This window comes from Camelus ferus, chromosome 5 (genome assembly GCF_009834535.1).
Source record: "Camelus ferus isolate YT-003-E chromosome 5, BCGSAC_Cfer_1.0, whole genome shotgun sequence".
Classification (NCBI taxonomy): Eukaryota; Metazoa; Chordata; class Mammalia; order Artiodactyla; family Camelidae; genus Camelus; species Camelus ferus.
In genome coordinates this window covers 74,307,646-74,326,587 of record NC_045700.1, presented here as the reverse complement: position 1 = coordinate 74,326,587, position 18,942 = coordinate 74,307,646, and the positions used below count along the sequence as shown (strand labels likewise).

Here is an 18,942-nt window from a genome sequence, read left to right as displayed (position 1 = left end):
AAGAATGAATTAGGTGAGCCCGAATGTTTGCTTCCATACATAGAAAAGCACTAAATTCTTTAACTTGAGATGCCTGATTCTCTTTAGATAACAAGTAATCTTTTATTGTTCCAACTACCTGGTCTTTGTTGTAAAGCTCCTATATATCCTAGCTCCTCCCCTACCTCTTCGGAGCAGTCCCTCAGAACCATCTGAGAGGCTGTCATCCCGGCTCGAGTCCTCCCGCCAAATAAAACATAACTCTTAACTTTTAGGCTGCGCATTTATTTCAGTCGACACCGTTAACCACTGAGCTCCAGCCATCCTGGCCCTCTTTCTGTTCCTAAAACCTGCCAAGCTCATTCCTGCCTAGGACTTACGCTGTAACTGTTCCCTCTGCCTGGAAAGCTCCTATCACTGACATTGGCTTGGCTTGTTCCTTCTTGTCATTCTGCTTAAACTTCACTTTTCAGAGAGGTCTTTCCAACTCCAACATAAAGTCCACTTGATCATTGCAATTAGATTACCCTATTTTTATTATCTATATTCTAGTTACATGAAATACTGATATTTTATTGTTTATTTGTTTATTTTCTGTCTTTCCCTGTAAATATAAGCTCCACAAAAAGAGACCCACTCTGTTTTATTCACTGCTATATCCCAGAATGGGGAAGAATGTTTAGCATCAAGTGAGTGCTCAATAAATACTTAATAATGAACGTTTACATGGAGAGCTTAGCCAAAGAATAGAAGCTTTCTGGTGCAAAACAGAAGTTACGTTTCCAATATGAAATTAATACACTTGCATTTATGTGGCAGACAATACTTAAAACCCTTTCATAGACATTTTTTTAATCCTCCCAATGGCCTTTTATAAGTTCACCATGACTGTTCCTTTCCCCAACACACAGAAGATGTTAAGTGATTTATATCAAGTCACACAGTCAGGCAGTGCAGTGCTGGGACTAAAACCTAATTGCTAGACTTCTTGCTCAGTGCTCTTCCTACTAAGCCTGAGTTAACAAATGAAAACATATATTGAACTGGACCCTTCTGCTGTCATGTGCTCTATGTGTGTGCTGCACTGAAGATTATACTAAAGTTATTTGTTCACATGTCTGTTCTGCAACAGGCTGTATGTTCCTACAAAACAAAGTTGATGCTTTATTCATCTGTGTATTCCCAGTGCCTCACACACCGCCTGGCACATTATAAGTATTCAAATGCTTGTCGAATTTAGCTGAAAACTGACATCAGAGCTAAGTCTTCCTCTCAATGCAAAATAGATGGGTAATTCTCTATCTCAATACTGAAGATTTCACTCTGAATACATAAAAGTCCTTTAATGATGCTTCTGAAAAGCCTCAAGTTTCACATCATCCAGCACCTTTTAAGTCCTTTCAGTGACAACTTATGCGCCACAAGTTGCAGGAGGTTAAATGAGTCCTAGGCAGTCCTCCAAATCACTTTCCACCTCTTAATGTGGACAAAGAGCACACAGAAAATCTACAATTCATTCAACCTGAAGTCAGAGGCTTGTGAATATAAGCTATATTTTTTCTATGCTCTGAATATCAGGAAAAAACAAAGTCATAATGGGGAAATAGAACACTGACTGAATGGGGTATCAAGAATCACAGGTTATGGTCCTAAACAATGACTCCCAGCAGCTATGCGGTTATTTATGGGCAGGCTTCCATCAGTCTCTCCATTTCCTCATCTACAGTATATGAATGATGTTTATCTTCAGGGTCCTTCCGGCTCTGGAATCTGTCATTCTGTAAGCAGTCCTGATTATAATGACATTGCCCCCAGTATCTTATCCACCTCCCAGTCCCTAAACTCAAAATAGCTAGATGGAGGAGTGCCATAATTAGGTTTGGGTGCAGTGGTAATGTTCAAATATAAATAAATAAGTCAATGACTAGACGGACGGAAATGCTCTGCATTCTTCACAGGACTTTCTCTCAAGAAGCAGAATCTTTATGAATAACAAACTCGAAGTCCCACAACATGACTGTTTCAAAATGCTGTAGAACCTGAAGAAACAGCCCCTCTTAGCATCCAGTATTTATTATCATATGTTAATTCAAGAAGACTACAAAGTCTTACAAAGAGATTAAAATCCAAGGAATGCCAGGCTCGTTTTGACTAAGCTAATCAATGAAGCAGGCCTTTCTCTTAGACTCACTGCCTCATCTCCCATCATCTCAAGGGGCCTACCTGTCTCACAAGGCATTGGTCACTGATATGCCACCAATGATGCCAAAAAGAAGACAGAAGAACACAATCAGTGGTGTGTTGGAGTCAGCTGTTAGCAGTCTCTGAAATTTGTAAAGCTGGTTGTTAGATGCCTTGAAATGGGCCATGGTGGAATTCTTCATATGATGGAAATCTATAAACACTACAAATCAGAAGGTATTTTTTAAAGAGAGAGCCACTGAACAAAGTGCTTGGCTAGAAAGACTCTGGGCAAAACAGACAATGCAAGACCAACAGAGAACAAAGAGAAGATCTGAATCCTAGTCCTATATTCCCACTAATTGGCCGTCAAAACTGCAGTAAGTCTATGAGCCTCTGTTTTGTTGACTCAAATGTAAGAGAAGCCAAACAAAGATTGCTTTAGAACCTAAAAGTTAGGATTTTATGGTTCTCTGTCTAGGTCATACCCACCCCAACTCCTGAGGTCTTCTTACAGGAAATACTCCATCAAACAAACATTGGGTTGAACCAAATTTTGATCCATCTTCCCCCCATTTGTGAGACCAGCGTCCGGCACTACTTCAGTCTCATGCATTTGGCCAATCAACCACGCTCAGACCTGCCCAGAATTCTGAAACGCCCGGGATCTCTTAATTACCGAGTTGAATCACAAAAATGTTCCAGAAAGCCTCCAGCTAATTCCAGGGGTTTCCTTTAGATTTAGCTAAAGGTTCACAGAGGATTCCTGGCCATTTTGGCAAGCATGTGCTACTTCCGTGCTGTTGCAGTGGTGAAGTTCGACACGGAGCCTTCTAGGCATGAGGGCAGGAACAAAAGGTGCAGCTGCCGGAGTAAGACGTAGAAGAAGCACACGCCCTAACAGCAGAGTTTCTGCCTCGAACCTCAGCCACCACCCTGAGCCCACTATACAGTGAGCTCCTTAAAGGTAGAGACTGTGTATTACCCACAAAATCTGGCACAAGAACCGTGAAAAATCTGCTAAAGTGAAATCCCTGGTTTGGTAGAGTTTGGGGTTCATCAACCTGAGGTTGGTCTATGTGCAACAAATCACATTTAGTTAATTGTTTCTCCCAGAGCAGCAAAGGACTCCTCAAATTAGCTGCTCTCTCCCGACAAGCCAGCGCAGCTTTACCCCACAGTACAGGATGGCAGTGTAACCGTGCACGATCTGATCGTGAAAAGATGTAAATACTCTTGCTGCTCTTCTGAGTGTTCTCACTTCTGGATGCGAGGATTTGCAAATAGCATCATCATTCCATCATCTTGCTCTTCAAAACGAAAATGCATATAACACATTTAGGGGGAAATATTTAATTGGTAAACAGCAACAGTACATTTGGACAGCATCCTAAAAGTGAGAAGAAACAATATCACCCAGGAGGACCAACTTGTCGGTGTGCTGACAGCCAGCTTTTTTTCAAACATTCAGGCACAGAGAGCAGAACTTAAAAATAGACAGAGTGGTTTAAACTTAAGATGGATTCTAGAAAATGATGGTTATATATCCAATCTAACTCACAGAAATAGACCTTTAAGAGATTATGAAAAAAGTAGGGAGTTATTTAGGTCCATCTGTTGTGTTTAGGTCCAGATGAGTACTTCAACAATTGAAAACAATTCCTAAAGGTCCCTAGGAACATAGCAGCCACGAAATCTTGGGAATCCAGGTCAGGACTAAAAGCATTCTTGACATCAACACTATTCCAAACCTGAAGACCAGAAACACATTTCAGGTACAACATATCACTGAATTCAATTGCATGTCAAGTTGAAACACAACCTATAGGACCCTGAATCTCAGTTTTCCTTTTAAAATACTCATTGATTCAACAACTTCGTATTGAATGTGAATTAGGTACTAGGAAACTGGGAATCCAAACATGATTACAACACGGCCAGCCTGCAAATTTCCAGAATACAGCGGAAGGCCCACATCCACCAATGGTAAGGATGCAGGGTGCTGAGAGCCGTGACGACAGGAGCCCGCCCAGATGAATACAGGGTCTGGGGCTTCAAACGCCACACAGGGCAGCAGCCCGGCTGGAGGCCGCAGCAGCTCTGAATAAAGGGCAGGCTCTGCGGTGAATTCAAATAGCACTCTCTTTCAGTGGGTGCAACCACTTCAAAAGATAACAATTTTTTTCTGGCCAGAAGTTAAAAAAAAAACCCAAAAAAACCACAAAGCAATGGAAGTTTAAAAAAAAGCAACCCCACTTTAAAGATACAGGGTGGCAAAGTCCAAACATCTAGGACACTGTCCTTAAAAGGAGATGCACCAGAGGGAGCCTAAGCCCAGAATATGGTGATGCTGGGCTGGGCCGGGGGGACACGACACTGTTGAGGTAAGGGGTGGGGGCAGCCTGAGGAGGCCCTAAAGCTCCTGACGAGGCATTTTTAATTTTTTAATTTGAAACTCATGAGTTTGATCAGAATGGCACTGGAAGAAGATCATGTTATTCAGTTTAAGAATTCTTATTTAGCTACATTCCCAGTATTTAAGCAAATACCTATCATATCAGATTCACAGGGCTGCTCTAGCAAAGTACTACGAATGGATTTTTTTTTAACAGAAATTTATTGTCTCACAGTTCCAGAGGCTAGAAGTCTGAAATCAAAGTGTTGACAGAATGATTCCCTACCAAGCACTGAGGGAAGGGCCTGCTCCAGCCTCTCTCCTTGGCTCGTCGGTGGTCGTCTTTACGTTTGTATGGCATTCTGCATGAAGGGCATGTCTCTATCCAAACTCCCCCTTCTCACAAGGACAACGGTCAGATTAGATTAAGGGCCATCCTAATGACTGAATTTTTAACTTATTTCCTCTCTAAAGATCCCATCTCTAAATAAGGTCACATTCTGAAGCACTACAGTTAGGACCACAACATATAAACTGTAGAGGGACATAACTCAACCCACCATATCTGTGCTATATAAGACACAGTCCCTGTCCACAGAGTTCATAATCTAATTGTGAAGTTGGGACTGAGCCACATGAGACAAGTCAAGAATGACATTCGAAAGATATAATCAAATTACGAGCTCTGCGTTTTGGGCAAAAGTCTTCAGGCTCGTGGTTCCTAAACATCACATGTGCACAGGCCCCCTTCACAATTACTGCCACATCTCAGTAATGCTATCTACTTGATGCTCTTTAATTTCTGTTCTTTTTATTTAAACAAGCTTTTCTTAGTCCATTAATGAGAAACTGTATCCTTGCCAAAAATAGAAGGCAACCTCACCCCGCTTTGTTAACACAGCAATAAAGGCTAGTACACTGGAGAGAGCTCTTAGGATTCGGAAATTTTAAGACAACCTTGATCAAATGTCACTACCATCTATCTAACCTTGGGTAAACAACACAAGCTGCTGAGTTTCCTCATCTAGTTTCCACCATCATATGGCATAGTTAATAAAGGTGGGCAGCTGCAATGACAATTTATATGGAATGTTCCAGAAAGAACTCTCTGAATACAAAAGCATGGTAGACATAGTATCATGGACAAACTGGAGGGAAGATCCGAAATCTTAAAACTTTAATTCTGCCTTCCTTTTCACTCTCGAATTTGGAGCTCTCCCTTTATCCCCTGAGGTTTACCACTGCAACACAGACCACCCACACCGTCCCTCACTCTTCTTAGCCTGTCAGTCCATGCTGGTCTCTACAGAAACACCAAGGCCATTCAGAGAGACAGGTGGCCTCATTTCAATCACCCTACACTTCACGCTTCAAGAATTGAGGCAGATCCACCTCAGCTTTCTGTCTGTTTTTGTTGGCAATGAACACTGCTCTGCCCTTCACCTCCGCACCCAGCTGTATCCCACCAGTGTCGTCAAAAAGCACCGAGAATACAGTCCCCTGATTTTCTCTTCTTTTGCTGCCTTTCAGTGAAATGCTTTGCTTTGCCATAAATAGTTCAGAGACTGATGCCACATGCATATTTCTTCAAAAGTGGTTCTCTCCAGGGGACCGGAGCACAGCTGTCAGTCAGCTTGACTTAGAAGCAAACATTAGAGAAAGGCATTTTCCCCAACACAGTACCGTTTTCTATCCCATTTTGCCTGGTCCCATCAGCTCAGTTTCACCTCTGAGTCTATGACTCAAACCATGCCTGTAACATCCCTGTAACCTCCATTCTTGTCATATCTCAATTTGTGACTTGAAAATCAAGCCAAACAAACCTTAACAATCTCTCCTCCACTTCAAATTCCAAGGATGATGGTTAACCTCATATTTTTCAATATCAGTCTTATAATTGGGTGCTTAGTGATCTATTACACTGAGCAAGCAGGACTCACTAGTACAACTTAAGTCTATTCTTCTACGTGCTGCTTGTTCTCATCTGCTCTAGGGGACCAGTTCTTCGCCCACTGTTGGATGGAATGAGTGCAGGCCCCTCCACTTTTCTGGTCATTCTGAGATGATGAAAAGCCCTCTGGTTCCATCAAGTCACAAAAATGTTCACTTCTGCAAATAAAATGTCTAGTCCTGTGTCAGAGGCAAAACTTCAGGCCTCAGTTACAATAAAATCTCTTCTTAGCTTAGGCCTGCTTCAGACAGAAAGCCATCAGAGAGAAAGGGAGACGGGGCTGGATTCCACCATGTAGATTACTTCCCACCGTTTCTGACTCTCTCAGGGTAACAGTGGGGAGGAAGGTGGGGAGGGTTAGGAGGCAAAGAAGTTCTGACTGAGCTGGCATGGCCACCATCTGATGCCAGCACACTGTGAGCTTGGAGTATCTCTCTCTCAAGGGGACCTTCCTGGGTTCTGGAGAGATACCCCATTTCTGGGGATTCTCACTTGCAATATCCCTGATGCAGTCACTTGCAAACTTCCACCTCTCAGGCGCTGGACTCTAGGAGCACATTTGGCCTCTTTGTGCCAAGGTCTTCTGTCCCGTCCCTCTGGGTGGCCCCTCAGTGACAGCAGCTCCTCCAGGCAGTCCTTTGAGCAGGTGTGACAATCACCCCACACCAGCTCTGCTCTGGGCAGAGCATGCCCTTGGTCGACTAGAAACTTGCGTTCTTGTCCCAACAACTCAGGCAGTACAGGCCACTGTCAGCAAGCCCTCCTCACCCTGAGGTCCAGCCACAGCTTCTCACCTTGAGAGCCCTCAGAAGAGGTCAGACACCAGTCTGCTGTGTCCCTCACTCTGCAGAGGACACTTGTGAAGCTCTCAGAGTAGTTCCCCGGACCTCTCTCTCACTTGATTTGAGGTGGAGGGAAGCACCTAACTTCTCTCCAATGAGTATGTGTTTGACAGAGAGAACAGGCTCCCCAGAGCACTGACAGTGCCGCCAAAGAAGTCCTCCATCAAATCAACAACTCTGAGCACCTGGGTGCCCAGGTAAGGGCCACAAGAATGACTCTGGACCACCTCCTTCCCAAGCGCTGCTTGGGTGGCCAAGCATCTCACTTCGGAATGTGGATGCGGCTGTCATCTTTCACTCCGGGGCGGAGGTTAACACCGATCCAGAAGATTTCCATGTTATCATCCTTCCACACTAATGATGCTATTCATCAACTCAAGTACAATTGCCATCATCACATTTCCTACATGTAGCATTCAGTTTTATTTTTTAACTCAACAAATACTTTAAACAAAAGTAATGGGCTATACTTGGCAGTACAGCAAACGGAAACAGAAAAATATGCCCTTTGCCTGGCTCAGACATGCGGTTTAATTATCATCACCAGCACCATCATCACGATCATCATCGACACTTCTTAGACTGTTATTGAACCAAATCCTGTGCCCAGAACTTTATATGCATGCAGGAAAATCCTCCTGGGGATTTTGCTATTTCCTGTGAGATTGATACTGTTATCAGAGAGGGTAAGTAACTTGCCAGCATCACACAGGAAGCAAGCAAGTGGCAAAGCAGAGATTGAAACACAGGTCTACACAACTTCTTAGCCTAAACACTGGATCTGTAGCCTCTACAGAAGTTGGGAGGTTTATAACAAAGAATAATAGACAGGGTATAAGCTACAAAGTCAGGAAAATTTCAACTCCTCCTTATCCTAATTGCAAACACCTTGAAAAAGTTAATAACTTCTTGGTCTAGTACTTTGGCTATAAAATGAGGACACTGATAACTGCCTAACTTAGACATTTGTTGTGCTGCACAGCAGCCACCTCTCTCCCCACTCACAGCCTGTCTAACACCATCCCACCCCCACCTCCAGGCGGGACCTGGCTAGCTTGGAGGACAACTCGCACGTGCCATTCTCCCCGCCAGTCACCGGTCCAGGGAAGGACTAGGTCTGTCTGGTTCTTTTTAGTTACTGCCAAACCCTAACTGACACATCACTCCATAAGGTCATTTTAAGAATGAAATGAGGTAAGATAAGAAAACATTCAGCTTAACGCCTGGGAAAAATAAACTTACATTTATTAAATGTTTAGCAGTAATGTGGAAGATGGATGGGACTAGAGCATATTAGACAGAGGAGACAACTTAGGTAGCTAATGATGAACACCTAAACAAAATGAGAATCAAGAGCTGACAGTGCCAGGAAGCACGGCTAACTTAAAACTTACGTCACTAGTAGCAGATTCCATGTGCAGGTTGGGAGTTGGGGGGGGGCGGCGGGGGAGTAGGTCTCAACACCTTGGAAAGGTTATCAAAAAGACTGTTTCCACTAACAAAAATAGGAAAACCAAGAAGAATTGATGTGGCCTATCAGTCAATTTGTTTCGAACAAGCTGAGTCTAAGGAATGAGTAGGAAGGATGCTGAAAGGGAAATGATCTTGGGACAGAAGTTGGGCCTAGTTAGTGATGTGCTGGTAAACTGGCTTTGGGTGAGTGGGGGGAAGCCCTGACTGGTACTGTTTGCCCCTTTCTCTGGTGTAAATGCTCTCATCACAGCTGCCCTTGTGCTCCCAAGGTGAGGAACTGGGAAGAGGTGTGCAGAATTGGTTCTCAGAGGCCAGGAAGAGATGGTTCCAGTCACCCTCGTTAGAAATGCAGCTTTCTGCTTAGACTGGGAGTGAGTGAAATGATTCAAAGAGATAAGTATTAACAAGAAGAGAATTCATAAAAAAAAACCTGAACAATATTTAGTGGATAAGAAAAAAGGGGGGGAGTTTAGTAAAGAGGAAAAGAATGAGTGGCCAGAAAACTGGGGGAGCTGGGACAGTGTCACCGCCAATGAAGAAACAGCCTTGGGAAACTGGGGGCAGTGAACAGCATGTGAGGTGGGGCGGGGGGGGTGAGGGCCAACCACAGGCCTGGTGTCTGGCTTTTAAGACGTACAAGCGCACAGTTTTGGCAAATAGTAGGGGGACAGGGACTCGACTGTAACCTCGTAAAGCAAGTATTCTTCATATACGTCATTTTACTTCTTCCCATCCTTTTCTTAGTAGAGATACTGAAGAAATTTTGCTTAAGTATTTCAGGTCACGGACATTCAGGGTGTTGGTCACGTCTGCCTTTAGAAAACAATAAACGACATCAGTTCCAGTTTAGGGAAGATGAATCAGTTTGAAATTTTATGGCAAAGGAATTTAATATGATCCAAACAGTCATGTTGGATCATCTCAGTCTTTCTTATGCCCAGAGCTTGCACACACACAGCCCTGTGGATTTAAAACCTCAAGGAATGGGGTTCTCTACTGAAAAAGCAGCATAAGAAACAACAGAGCAATAAATATCTCCGTGTCTCTAAGTCACCTGAAAAACTGTGCTGGTTCAAAAGAAGAAATTCTTTCACTGAAGTATTGCTCAGACGAAGAGACAGAAAGGACTGGGTTGGGGAGGTGGGGCGGGTGTATCTTAGACAGTGCTATAAAAACTAGTAAAAACATAATTTATAAAATAAATCTCTGTGAGCCTCCACAAAAGAAATTAACTCATTATAGTCTATGGAACCTTCAAAGATGAATTGATGTTCAGAGGAGGCGCAGCAAATGCCCATCTGACACAGTCCAGTGTAACCACGTACACTTACCGGGGACAAGCGGGGAGACAGAAACAGAACAATCCTGCCAGCACGGGAACCATTCCAGACCCTGAGCACACACCCGAGGGGGAGCATGAACCATGCAGCTTTTCCAAGTATCCCACCAGGCTGAGTGGAATTTTGGGTTGAAACGATAGGTTTTTTTGACACAAAAACAGCCCCCAAACACAAGCCAACTTCTTCTCTGGCACTCAGTCTAAGACAGAAGTCTGTTCCAATACTGGAAGAAAAACTGGCTGTGTTCAACTTATTGTTAAGTCGTGCTGCCTTCCTACAGGGTTTTTCAAGGATAATTCTGACTACATTATTCAAAAATCACCTGCAGGAATTGACTTCAGCAATTAGCTTTTTAAAAAGCAACTCCACTGTGGAGGAGATTCCTAGAGACACTGTATTTTCTCCGAGTATTTTACTGAGTGACCGTGGGCACGTTACTCAATTCATCTGGGTCTTGAGTGAAGGAAGTAAATGATCACTAATTTCCTTTCTAAATCTAAAACTTCTATGCCTATAAGTTTCAAAATAAACTTCAGCAGATGAATAGTATATGTAAGGATTCCAAATGACAAAAAACACAGTAATTCACTACCGGCACTTGATTTCCTTAAATAAGTAACATGGCTTCCTGACATTTGAGTGAAACTTACATAAAACAAGGAATTCCAGAGGTTCGGTCAATAGCATCACATCACGTGAGGACAATAATGCTGCTGCTCATCTTCGCGATACCGCCATAGTTAGAAAGCCTAATACGCAGTAACAGCAATTTCTAAAAGAAGTTCTATTAGTTTCATAGCACTCCATTCAGGCAAATGAATCACATGACGGACCAGAAAATTCTAAGTTACCTGACTTATGCTGAACTGTAACCTTGATCAAATCAGCAGTTTCAGTGGGTCATGTGCATAGCACAGTTCACCTTGTTCATCCTTTTGAAATGGCTCAGAAGTGACCAATTTTGGCAGCTATAGCAAACGGAGTAAAAATGGCTGAAACACAGCCCAAAACTAAGAATTTAACCTCCTCCAGATGACCACTGGATTCTTCAGTCTTTCCTTTTCACACGGAATGTTTTATCATATCAAAAATATGCCACAGACTTACACTTAAAGAAAAAAACCTATCTGTTTGGATGCTTTAAAAGATATATACTAAATACTCAGAATCCTATTAGTTAATGTAAATTCTTAGTTGGAAATTTCAAGTTTTTTTTTTAGGTTAGTCTTTCTGTAACATATTAGCTTCTATATTACAGCTTAGTGCTATCACTCTAGTCTAAGAAAATAGTTCTTACTTTTGTAGAATAAAAGGATGGTCATTCCCTGATCAATCAATTCTCACAACAGCACTTGTTCATACGTTACAGAGTGAATATATAGGTACCCACTTCAGGACGTCAAAAACACTACAGATATTCTTCACGTCAAAGTCACAGCTTTTGGAAAAACATCCATGATTGTTTAGAGGGGCAGATACATATTTTTGGAAACAGGAGACCAAGAAAGGCCAAAAAAGTGAGTGTATTAAGCAGTAACCACACTGAGTTCAAGGAATAAATTTACTTCAGTGTAAACATACCATGCTTTTCATATTAAAGATAGAGTTCATGAGTAAAGAAACAGGAATGTAAAGGCTAAGATACTGTATAATAATTGGGGGGGGTGGGGACCTAGAATGACAGGGCTTTAACTATTATCTTAAATATAGATAATATTTTTTAAAATCTTTCAGATACCTTGTACATAGTATACTCCTAATATTGTTGAATGAACAAACGAATGAACAAATACCAAAAATGAGTCTGTTGAATAAAATCATTAACAGAAAACTGCATAGATGGCCAACAAGCACATGAAAAGATACTCAACATCAATAATTATCAGGGAAATGCAAATCAAAACTACAATGAGATATCACCTCACACCTGTCAGAATGGCTATCATCAAAAAAAAAACCACAAATAAAAACTGCTGACGAGGATCTGGAGGAAAAGGGAACCCTTGTACACTATTGGTGGGAATGTAAATTGGTGCAGGCACAGTGGAAAATAGTATGGAGGGTTCTCAAAAGACTAAAAAGTAGAACTACCATATGATCCAGCAATTCCATTCCTGGGTATATATCTGAAAAAACAAAAGCACTAATTTGAAAAGGTTATGCACCCCAATGTTCATAGCAGCATTATTTACAATTGCCAAGACACAAAAGGAACATAAGTGTCCATCAACATATGAATGGATAAAGAAGATGTGGTGTGTAAGTACAATGGAACACCACTCAGTCATAAAAAGAATTAAATTTTGCCATCTGCAACAACATGGATGGACTTGGAGGGTATTATGCCAAGTGAAATAAGTCAAACAGAGAAAGACAAATATCATATGATATCACTTATATGTGTAATCTTTAAAAATGATACAAACCAACTTATTCATGAAACAGAAATAGACTCACATAGAAAACAAATTTATGGTTACCAAAGAAGGGAATAAATTAGAAATTTGGGATTAACATATACACACTACCATATATAAAATAGATAAATAAGAACCTAGAGTATAGCACAGGGGACTATATTCAATATCTTATAATAACCTATAATGGAAAAGAATATGAAAAAGAATAGATATAGATATGTATAACTGAATCACTTTGCTGTACACCTGAAATATTGTAAATCAACTATACTTCAATTTTAAAAACTTAGGTAATGTTCAGAGAATAACTGGATAGAAAATAAAACCATGTCACTATATGGACAGAAGAATACCTGTTTCAAGGATTGCTTTCAACCTGTGTGTTAGGGGATAAAATATACTATAGTTTCTTCAGTACACTGAGCTATACAATTTTTTTAAACCTACCTCATGTTCAGGGAAGTGTTCCCTTACCATTCTGACACATAGACTTCTCTGTGAACCACATCTTCAATATGCATATTAGAAGGAAGATCCATGATCATCTGAGATGCCAATGCAACACTGTGAATTCAGACTCCACAACTATTGTATATCCGTAATGTTAGGTACTATCCTTGGTCCTGCCCTAGATGTGTTCCTTCACTGAGTCCCAAAGTATGGCCCTTTCTAACCTCCAGCATCTATTCTTGCAGTGACCATACAAGAATGTCTTAGACTTTGCAACAGACCAAAGATCCAGACACATTGTAGTACCTACTATTGGCAGAGACACTGACCACTCACTAAATCCCCAAGGGTTTCTCCCCATTTCCCAGTCCCCTTGTAGTTAGGCAGATCATGGGACTAGTGCTGAATGAAGGGCTCTGAGCAGAAATGAAATGTGACGCTTTGAGGCAAAGCATTTTAGATCTGTTGTTAAGAGTGTCCAGCTCTCTCTTCCCTTAACACCTGCCCAAAGAGGCCTTATGTTCCACACAGTGTAATGTGAAGACGGTTGAGCCTTTAATAATCCAGTAGGGCAAAAAATCAAGAGGTGGTGAGCCTGAATCCCTAAATGGCAGCACAAAGCAAGCCTCCTGCCAACCCATGTTAGACACACAGAATTAGCAATAAATCATCTTTTGTCTGTTAAGCCACTGAGGATTCAGGGGAGTTAATTATTGTAACATAATCTGACCTATCCTAATACAACTAGGTAACAAAAAGTAATTTAGAGTTAAGTTGTTCCAAAAAGTAATTTCATTTCCAAAGTTACTATTTTCTAAGAGCATTTTTTAAAATTTAAAGACATGACCTAAAACAACACTTCTTTGTCAATAACCACGTAAAAATCCAAAAAAATAAAATAAAAAAGCTTAAGAACAAACACTCTTAACTGTATTTAATAGCTATTCTAGAAACAAAATACCTAACACATAAATTCTTTGTTCCATTTGATTGAATTTCAGATTAAATGGCAGCTTGCCCATCACCTTGGAAAGCATTTTAGTTTAGAAACTACATAATACTCAAAATACTGCACTATTTAGCTTTCATGTTTTAAGTGCTTTGTATAATTCCTAGAGCTCAGTTTCAAAGGAATGGATTTTATTTTCTGTGAGGAGAAGTGGCCCAGTATGTCACTTTAATCTGGAAATCCCTTCTTATGGATTCACAGGGTGGGTAAATCTGTGCTGCCACTTTAGACTACCAAGAAAATGATTTCATTATTATTAACAGTAGCCAGCGTAATGATAATAGTTTACAACCAACAGAACCTTTCAGTGAGCCCAGGCACCTTGCTGAGAACATTATATGCATTATCTCATTCAATTCTCATGATACTGGTACTCTTCTTAATCTCTTCCTTTTAAAGATGAAGAAACTAAGGTTTAAAAGATTACAAAATTCTTCCAAGCTAGTAAGTAGACTTGAATTTACTAGTCTGTCTGCCTACAGACCCCGTGCTCTTAACCACTGGTCACCTCAGAATTTCTAAGTGTGCTGCATGGGACAGTCTTGGGTGGTCCACAGACAGTTATTTATTAACACTTAATGTGTGTTAGAAAAAAAATAACATAGTAATTTCCCAGACCCCACAGCTTAGAACAAGGTCAGGGTAGAGAACCAGTTTGTTTTCTTTTAACTAGATGGTTTAAAGAAAAATATTAGCAGCATAAGTGATATTCCAATAGTGCAAAAATCAAGAAAGTACTGAGGAAATAACTGAAGGTTGAAAAACAGTTTTTTTTTTCACTACAGAGGGAAAAATAAAGACTGGGATACAGCACACTTAAGTCTCAGCCTTGATTGCCCTCAACTAGGTGTGTGGCATCACCATTCTGGACCTTAGTTTTGTATTTATACATCAGCTTAAACTTTGGGATCTTAGAGCTCAAAAATATATGATCCTAATGCCTTGGCTCACTACTGCACCTTTATTGCACCACCTGAAAGCAAAGAAATATGAAAAATATCATAATACATAAACTATGCTATTTTTAGACACAGAATCAAAATACAGTTGTTCTGCCATTCACCTTTTTTTTAATTCTTATTTTCTATTGAAGTGTAGTTGATTCACAATGCTAGCTTCAGGTGTACAGCAAAGCGATTCAGATATAGATACAGATATAGAGATATCCAATATATAGATATATAATATATAGATATATATACACATACATACATACACACACACATATATTTCTTTTCAGATTCTTTTCCATTACAGTTCATTACAAGAAATTGAATATAGTTCCCTATGCTATACAGTAGGTCCTCATTGTTTATCTATTTTACATACAGTAATGTGTGAAGATACAATCAATGCATGGACATTAAGAGGTATACTCAGTATATGGTCCAGAAAATGCTGGTAAACTATTTATTTGTTACTGGCCCATGACAAGATAAGAAGCTTGAGCCAGAATATGAAATACCTACATCAATAAGCCCATTATTTAGTTTAGATGATTTTTTTTCAATAACAAGATTTTCTCAATGAAGGAAACCATCACATTGATTTGCATTCTGGAGAAATTTCTTATCGGGTCACAGATCAGTAACGAATAGTTCACAGACCAGCACTATGAGCGCAGGTATACAGCCCAGTATATACTTCAGTTTTCATAATGTGCATTTTCCTAGCTCTGTTCAGGTACCTGAACAGATGAGAAATGGCAAATTAAGCTTCTTGAATTGTACTACTTTTGAATAGCCAGAAAAATAAGAACAAGACTAAAGGCTAAGGGGAATTAGATAGTGAGCCTGAAGCAAATTTAGTATGTTCTGCCTCCTCTGTAAAAAGTGTCCATTTGATTTTTCATGATAAACTGTTTGTGTTGAGTACCCTGAGAGTTTCTGCACAAGGTAATTAAGCATTTGGCTCTTTTTATTTAGTGAGCTTAGGAGGAAGCAATGAGCAGCACTATTAACTTTCTGAGGGGTCGGTTCTGATTTTGGAGACCAACAATAAATTATAAATTGAGTGATTTCTGGAAATGATCTGCAAGGCATTAATTGTTGTAATTTGGAGATTCAGGGCTATAGCTACATTGTAATCATCTCTGGAAATTCAGCGTGTATATGAGACTTTCTGGAGGAAGAAAATATAACTAACACTTGTTTTAAGAATGATGTTCACACCTAAAGTTTCCCCAAATGGTATTTTGACATTTTTAACTTTTTTTCTTTGTATTCCCAATAGGATCTATATATTGCCTAAACTACCTAAAGAAAGATTTACATTTCTGATCCAGAAGGATAGATTTTCCCTCCAGATTAGTAGTGGCCCAAGTCATCGGAGGCAAGTGCAAAACATTATTAACAATTAGCTAAACAAAAACAAAATACACATCTAGGTAGGAAGAAAATGTAAGCCAAGAGAAACACGATCAAAATGCAGTGTGCCAATAAGCCACACCTCGCCAGCCCAATGTTCCACCCAAGTCCTTCCCCTTTGGGACTCATTTCTATAGAGACCACCTTTCGGTTCCACAAATAAAACCAGACGTTGCTAGGAAACAGTCCAGTTTCTCAGGACACAGCTGAAGAGGAGTGGCTGCTTCCTACTAAGAGGTATAGAAGTCTGAAGCTATTCCCAACATATGTGCAATTGTTGTGAAACCTATTTCAGCAAAACTATTTCACAGAGCCCGGGAGAGAATTTATCCTGTATATTCCTCTTTAGTCATAACAGCCTTAAATGTATGGCGTAACTTGTAGCCTGAAATTCTTCTCCCCATCCTAGCCCTGCATTTCCTCTCTCATTTCAGGTCTTCTCCAAATGCATCATCTCACCTACGTTCACGTAACAGGGCCCAAGAGAACTGGTTTGCATATTTTCAAATTACGAACTACTATTTTGAAAGATTTGTCTCATCATATCATTGACGCTATTAAACTTTTGAAAACTTCCTCATGGCTTACAGTTACCATTTTCAAAATTTTTATGCCCAATTTTTGCTACTTCTTTTAAGAACAACCAAGTAGTTTTTCCGTGTATTAAAGCAGCCCCAAGCACCCTCCCTGAAGCAGTAACTGGGGAAGTAGCCCACTCACTCCTCATCCTGTCCTTTAGATGCAGTTGTGTCCCACCTTTTCCCTTTTTCATCTTAATAGCCACCCCAGTGGCTCAGTTAGGAATAATTGCTGGTATAAGAAAGCCTCACTAATAATGACTTAAACAGAGCTGAAGTTTTTTCCACACATAGCAGGAACTCTGGAGTGCCAGTCCAAGCTCTTTCTTTCTGCTCTGTAATCCTTGGCTTTTAATCTTCTTGACTGACAACTTACGGTCGCTGCATGGATACAACTTAAGATATCACATCCTTTCACCAGAGTCCCAAGTACAAGACAAAGGGTGGTTTGTTTAAAGACCCTCTTCATGAGGCTCTGGCTTTTCACTGGAAAAAGAAGTTCCCCCAAGGTCTTTCCCTTACTTACCATTGGCCAAAACTGGGTCACATGTGCACTCCTAGACTACTCACTAGTTGGATGACCATAGCGGTTTAGAACTTTCCTGAGTCTGAGATCAAGGGCTTGCTGCCCACCCCCTGGCCCCATAAGGACAAAAGGATCAGGAGATGGCTCTTAAAGACCACAGTGCTGCCACCCTTCCCTCACCACGTGGGATGGCTAAGTCCCCACAGAAGTGAGGCTGCCTCTAGTCCAGAGGTGAGAACAGTCCATCCTACCCCCAGGAAAGAAATGGCTGTCTCTGCTTAAAGTCAAGTCTCTGTCACTCATTTTGAGGTCCCAGATAAGCCAAGCCTTCTTTTAAACACAGCTGCAGCTCTGCAACTATGTAAATGGGCCATCCTTAACCTTCTAGATGTTAGGACCTCTGCCTTTTAAAGCCACTCATTGTGGAAGACCTGCTAAAACTAGTAGCATGCCTGAAAACACCATGTACTTCACTCTACCTATGTGGTATTTTTATTCCCGAGAGCTAGTCTCTGTGTTTATCCTTGCCCTTAAGAGGTCTGAGGGTGCCAATTACTCACACTTCTTCCACGCTAGGAAAACTATTATAAAATACACTAAGAAGAAGACAACATATGGAACTCAAACTATCATTTTTATTTATTCAGAGTTCTCCGGAAATGGCTCAGTGGGGAAATTAACTGGAACCTCTTGCTGCCTACCCTAAATTAAAAGCAGAAGAGAAACTTCTGCTTCAGGCCTTATTGTGGTAATTAGTTCCAGGCTTGCCTTCCTAATGAAACAACTGTGAAACTAGGAGGCAGTGGCTTTCAGACATTGCACAACAGGTGATACAAAAGTGCCAAAAGTCTACATGGGGAGACCCCAAAAGCCTTTGGCTAAGGACTGGGCTGCACATGTGCAGGGCGAGACTACCAAGGCTTTCCAAAGAGCACATGCTACATGGCTGAGAGTGCACTGGAGTTAAAGAGGTCAAGCAGCTGCTGGAGAACACTGGAGTCAGAGCCCAGCCCGAGAGAATGGTTAACATTCCAGGCATCCAGGTAAAAATCAGAAATGCCACTCCTTAGGAATAAGTATAATGTTCTAGAGTAAGGCCCAGTGTAAACCTACTCTAACAAAGCCCCAAACCAGGCCCTAACAAAATCCATAGAGGAGACCAAACTTGGAGGCAGAGTCCATCAAGTTAGAATGCTGGGTAACTACACTCGGCTTTCCACAGATCCATCCTAACAAAGTATTAAATCATAGCTAGTAAGTTCAAGAGAATAAATCTGCCAACAAGAATAAACATTAACATTACAATACAAATCATTCCACAGAACTCAGGATTCTACAACATAGACGCCTCAATGTCTAGTGTAAAATCAAAAATTGCTAGATACACAAAGAAATGGGAAAATGGGACTCATGGTCAAGAGAAAAAAGACAG

General features: G+C 40.8%; 1 protein-coding gene across 3 annotated transcripts in view; it reads right to left on the bottom strand.

Moving 5' to 3' along the window:
- Positions 1–18,942, bottom strand: part of HECW2 (HECT, C2 and WW domain containing E3 ubiquitin protein ligase 2) — a 334,372-nt gene that overhangs the window by 188,574 nt on the left and 126,856 nt on the right. The gene's annotated exons all lie outside the window — the stretch shown is intronic.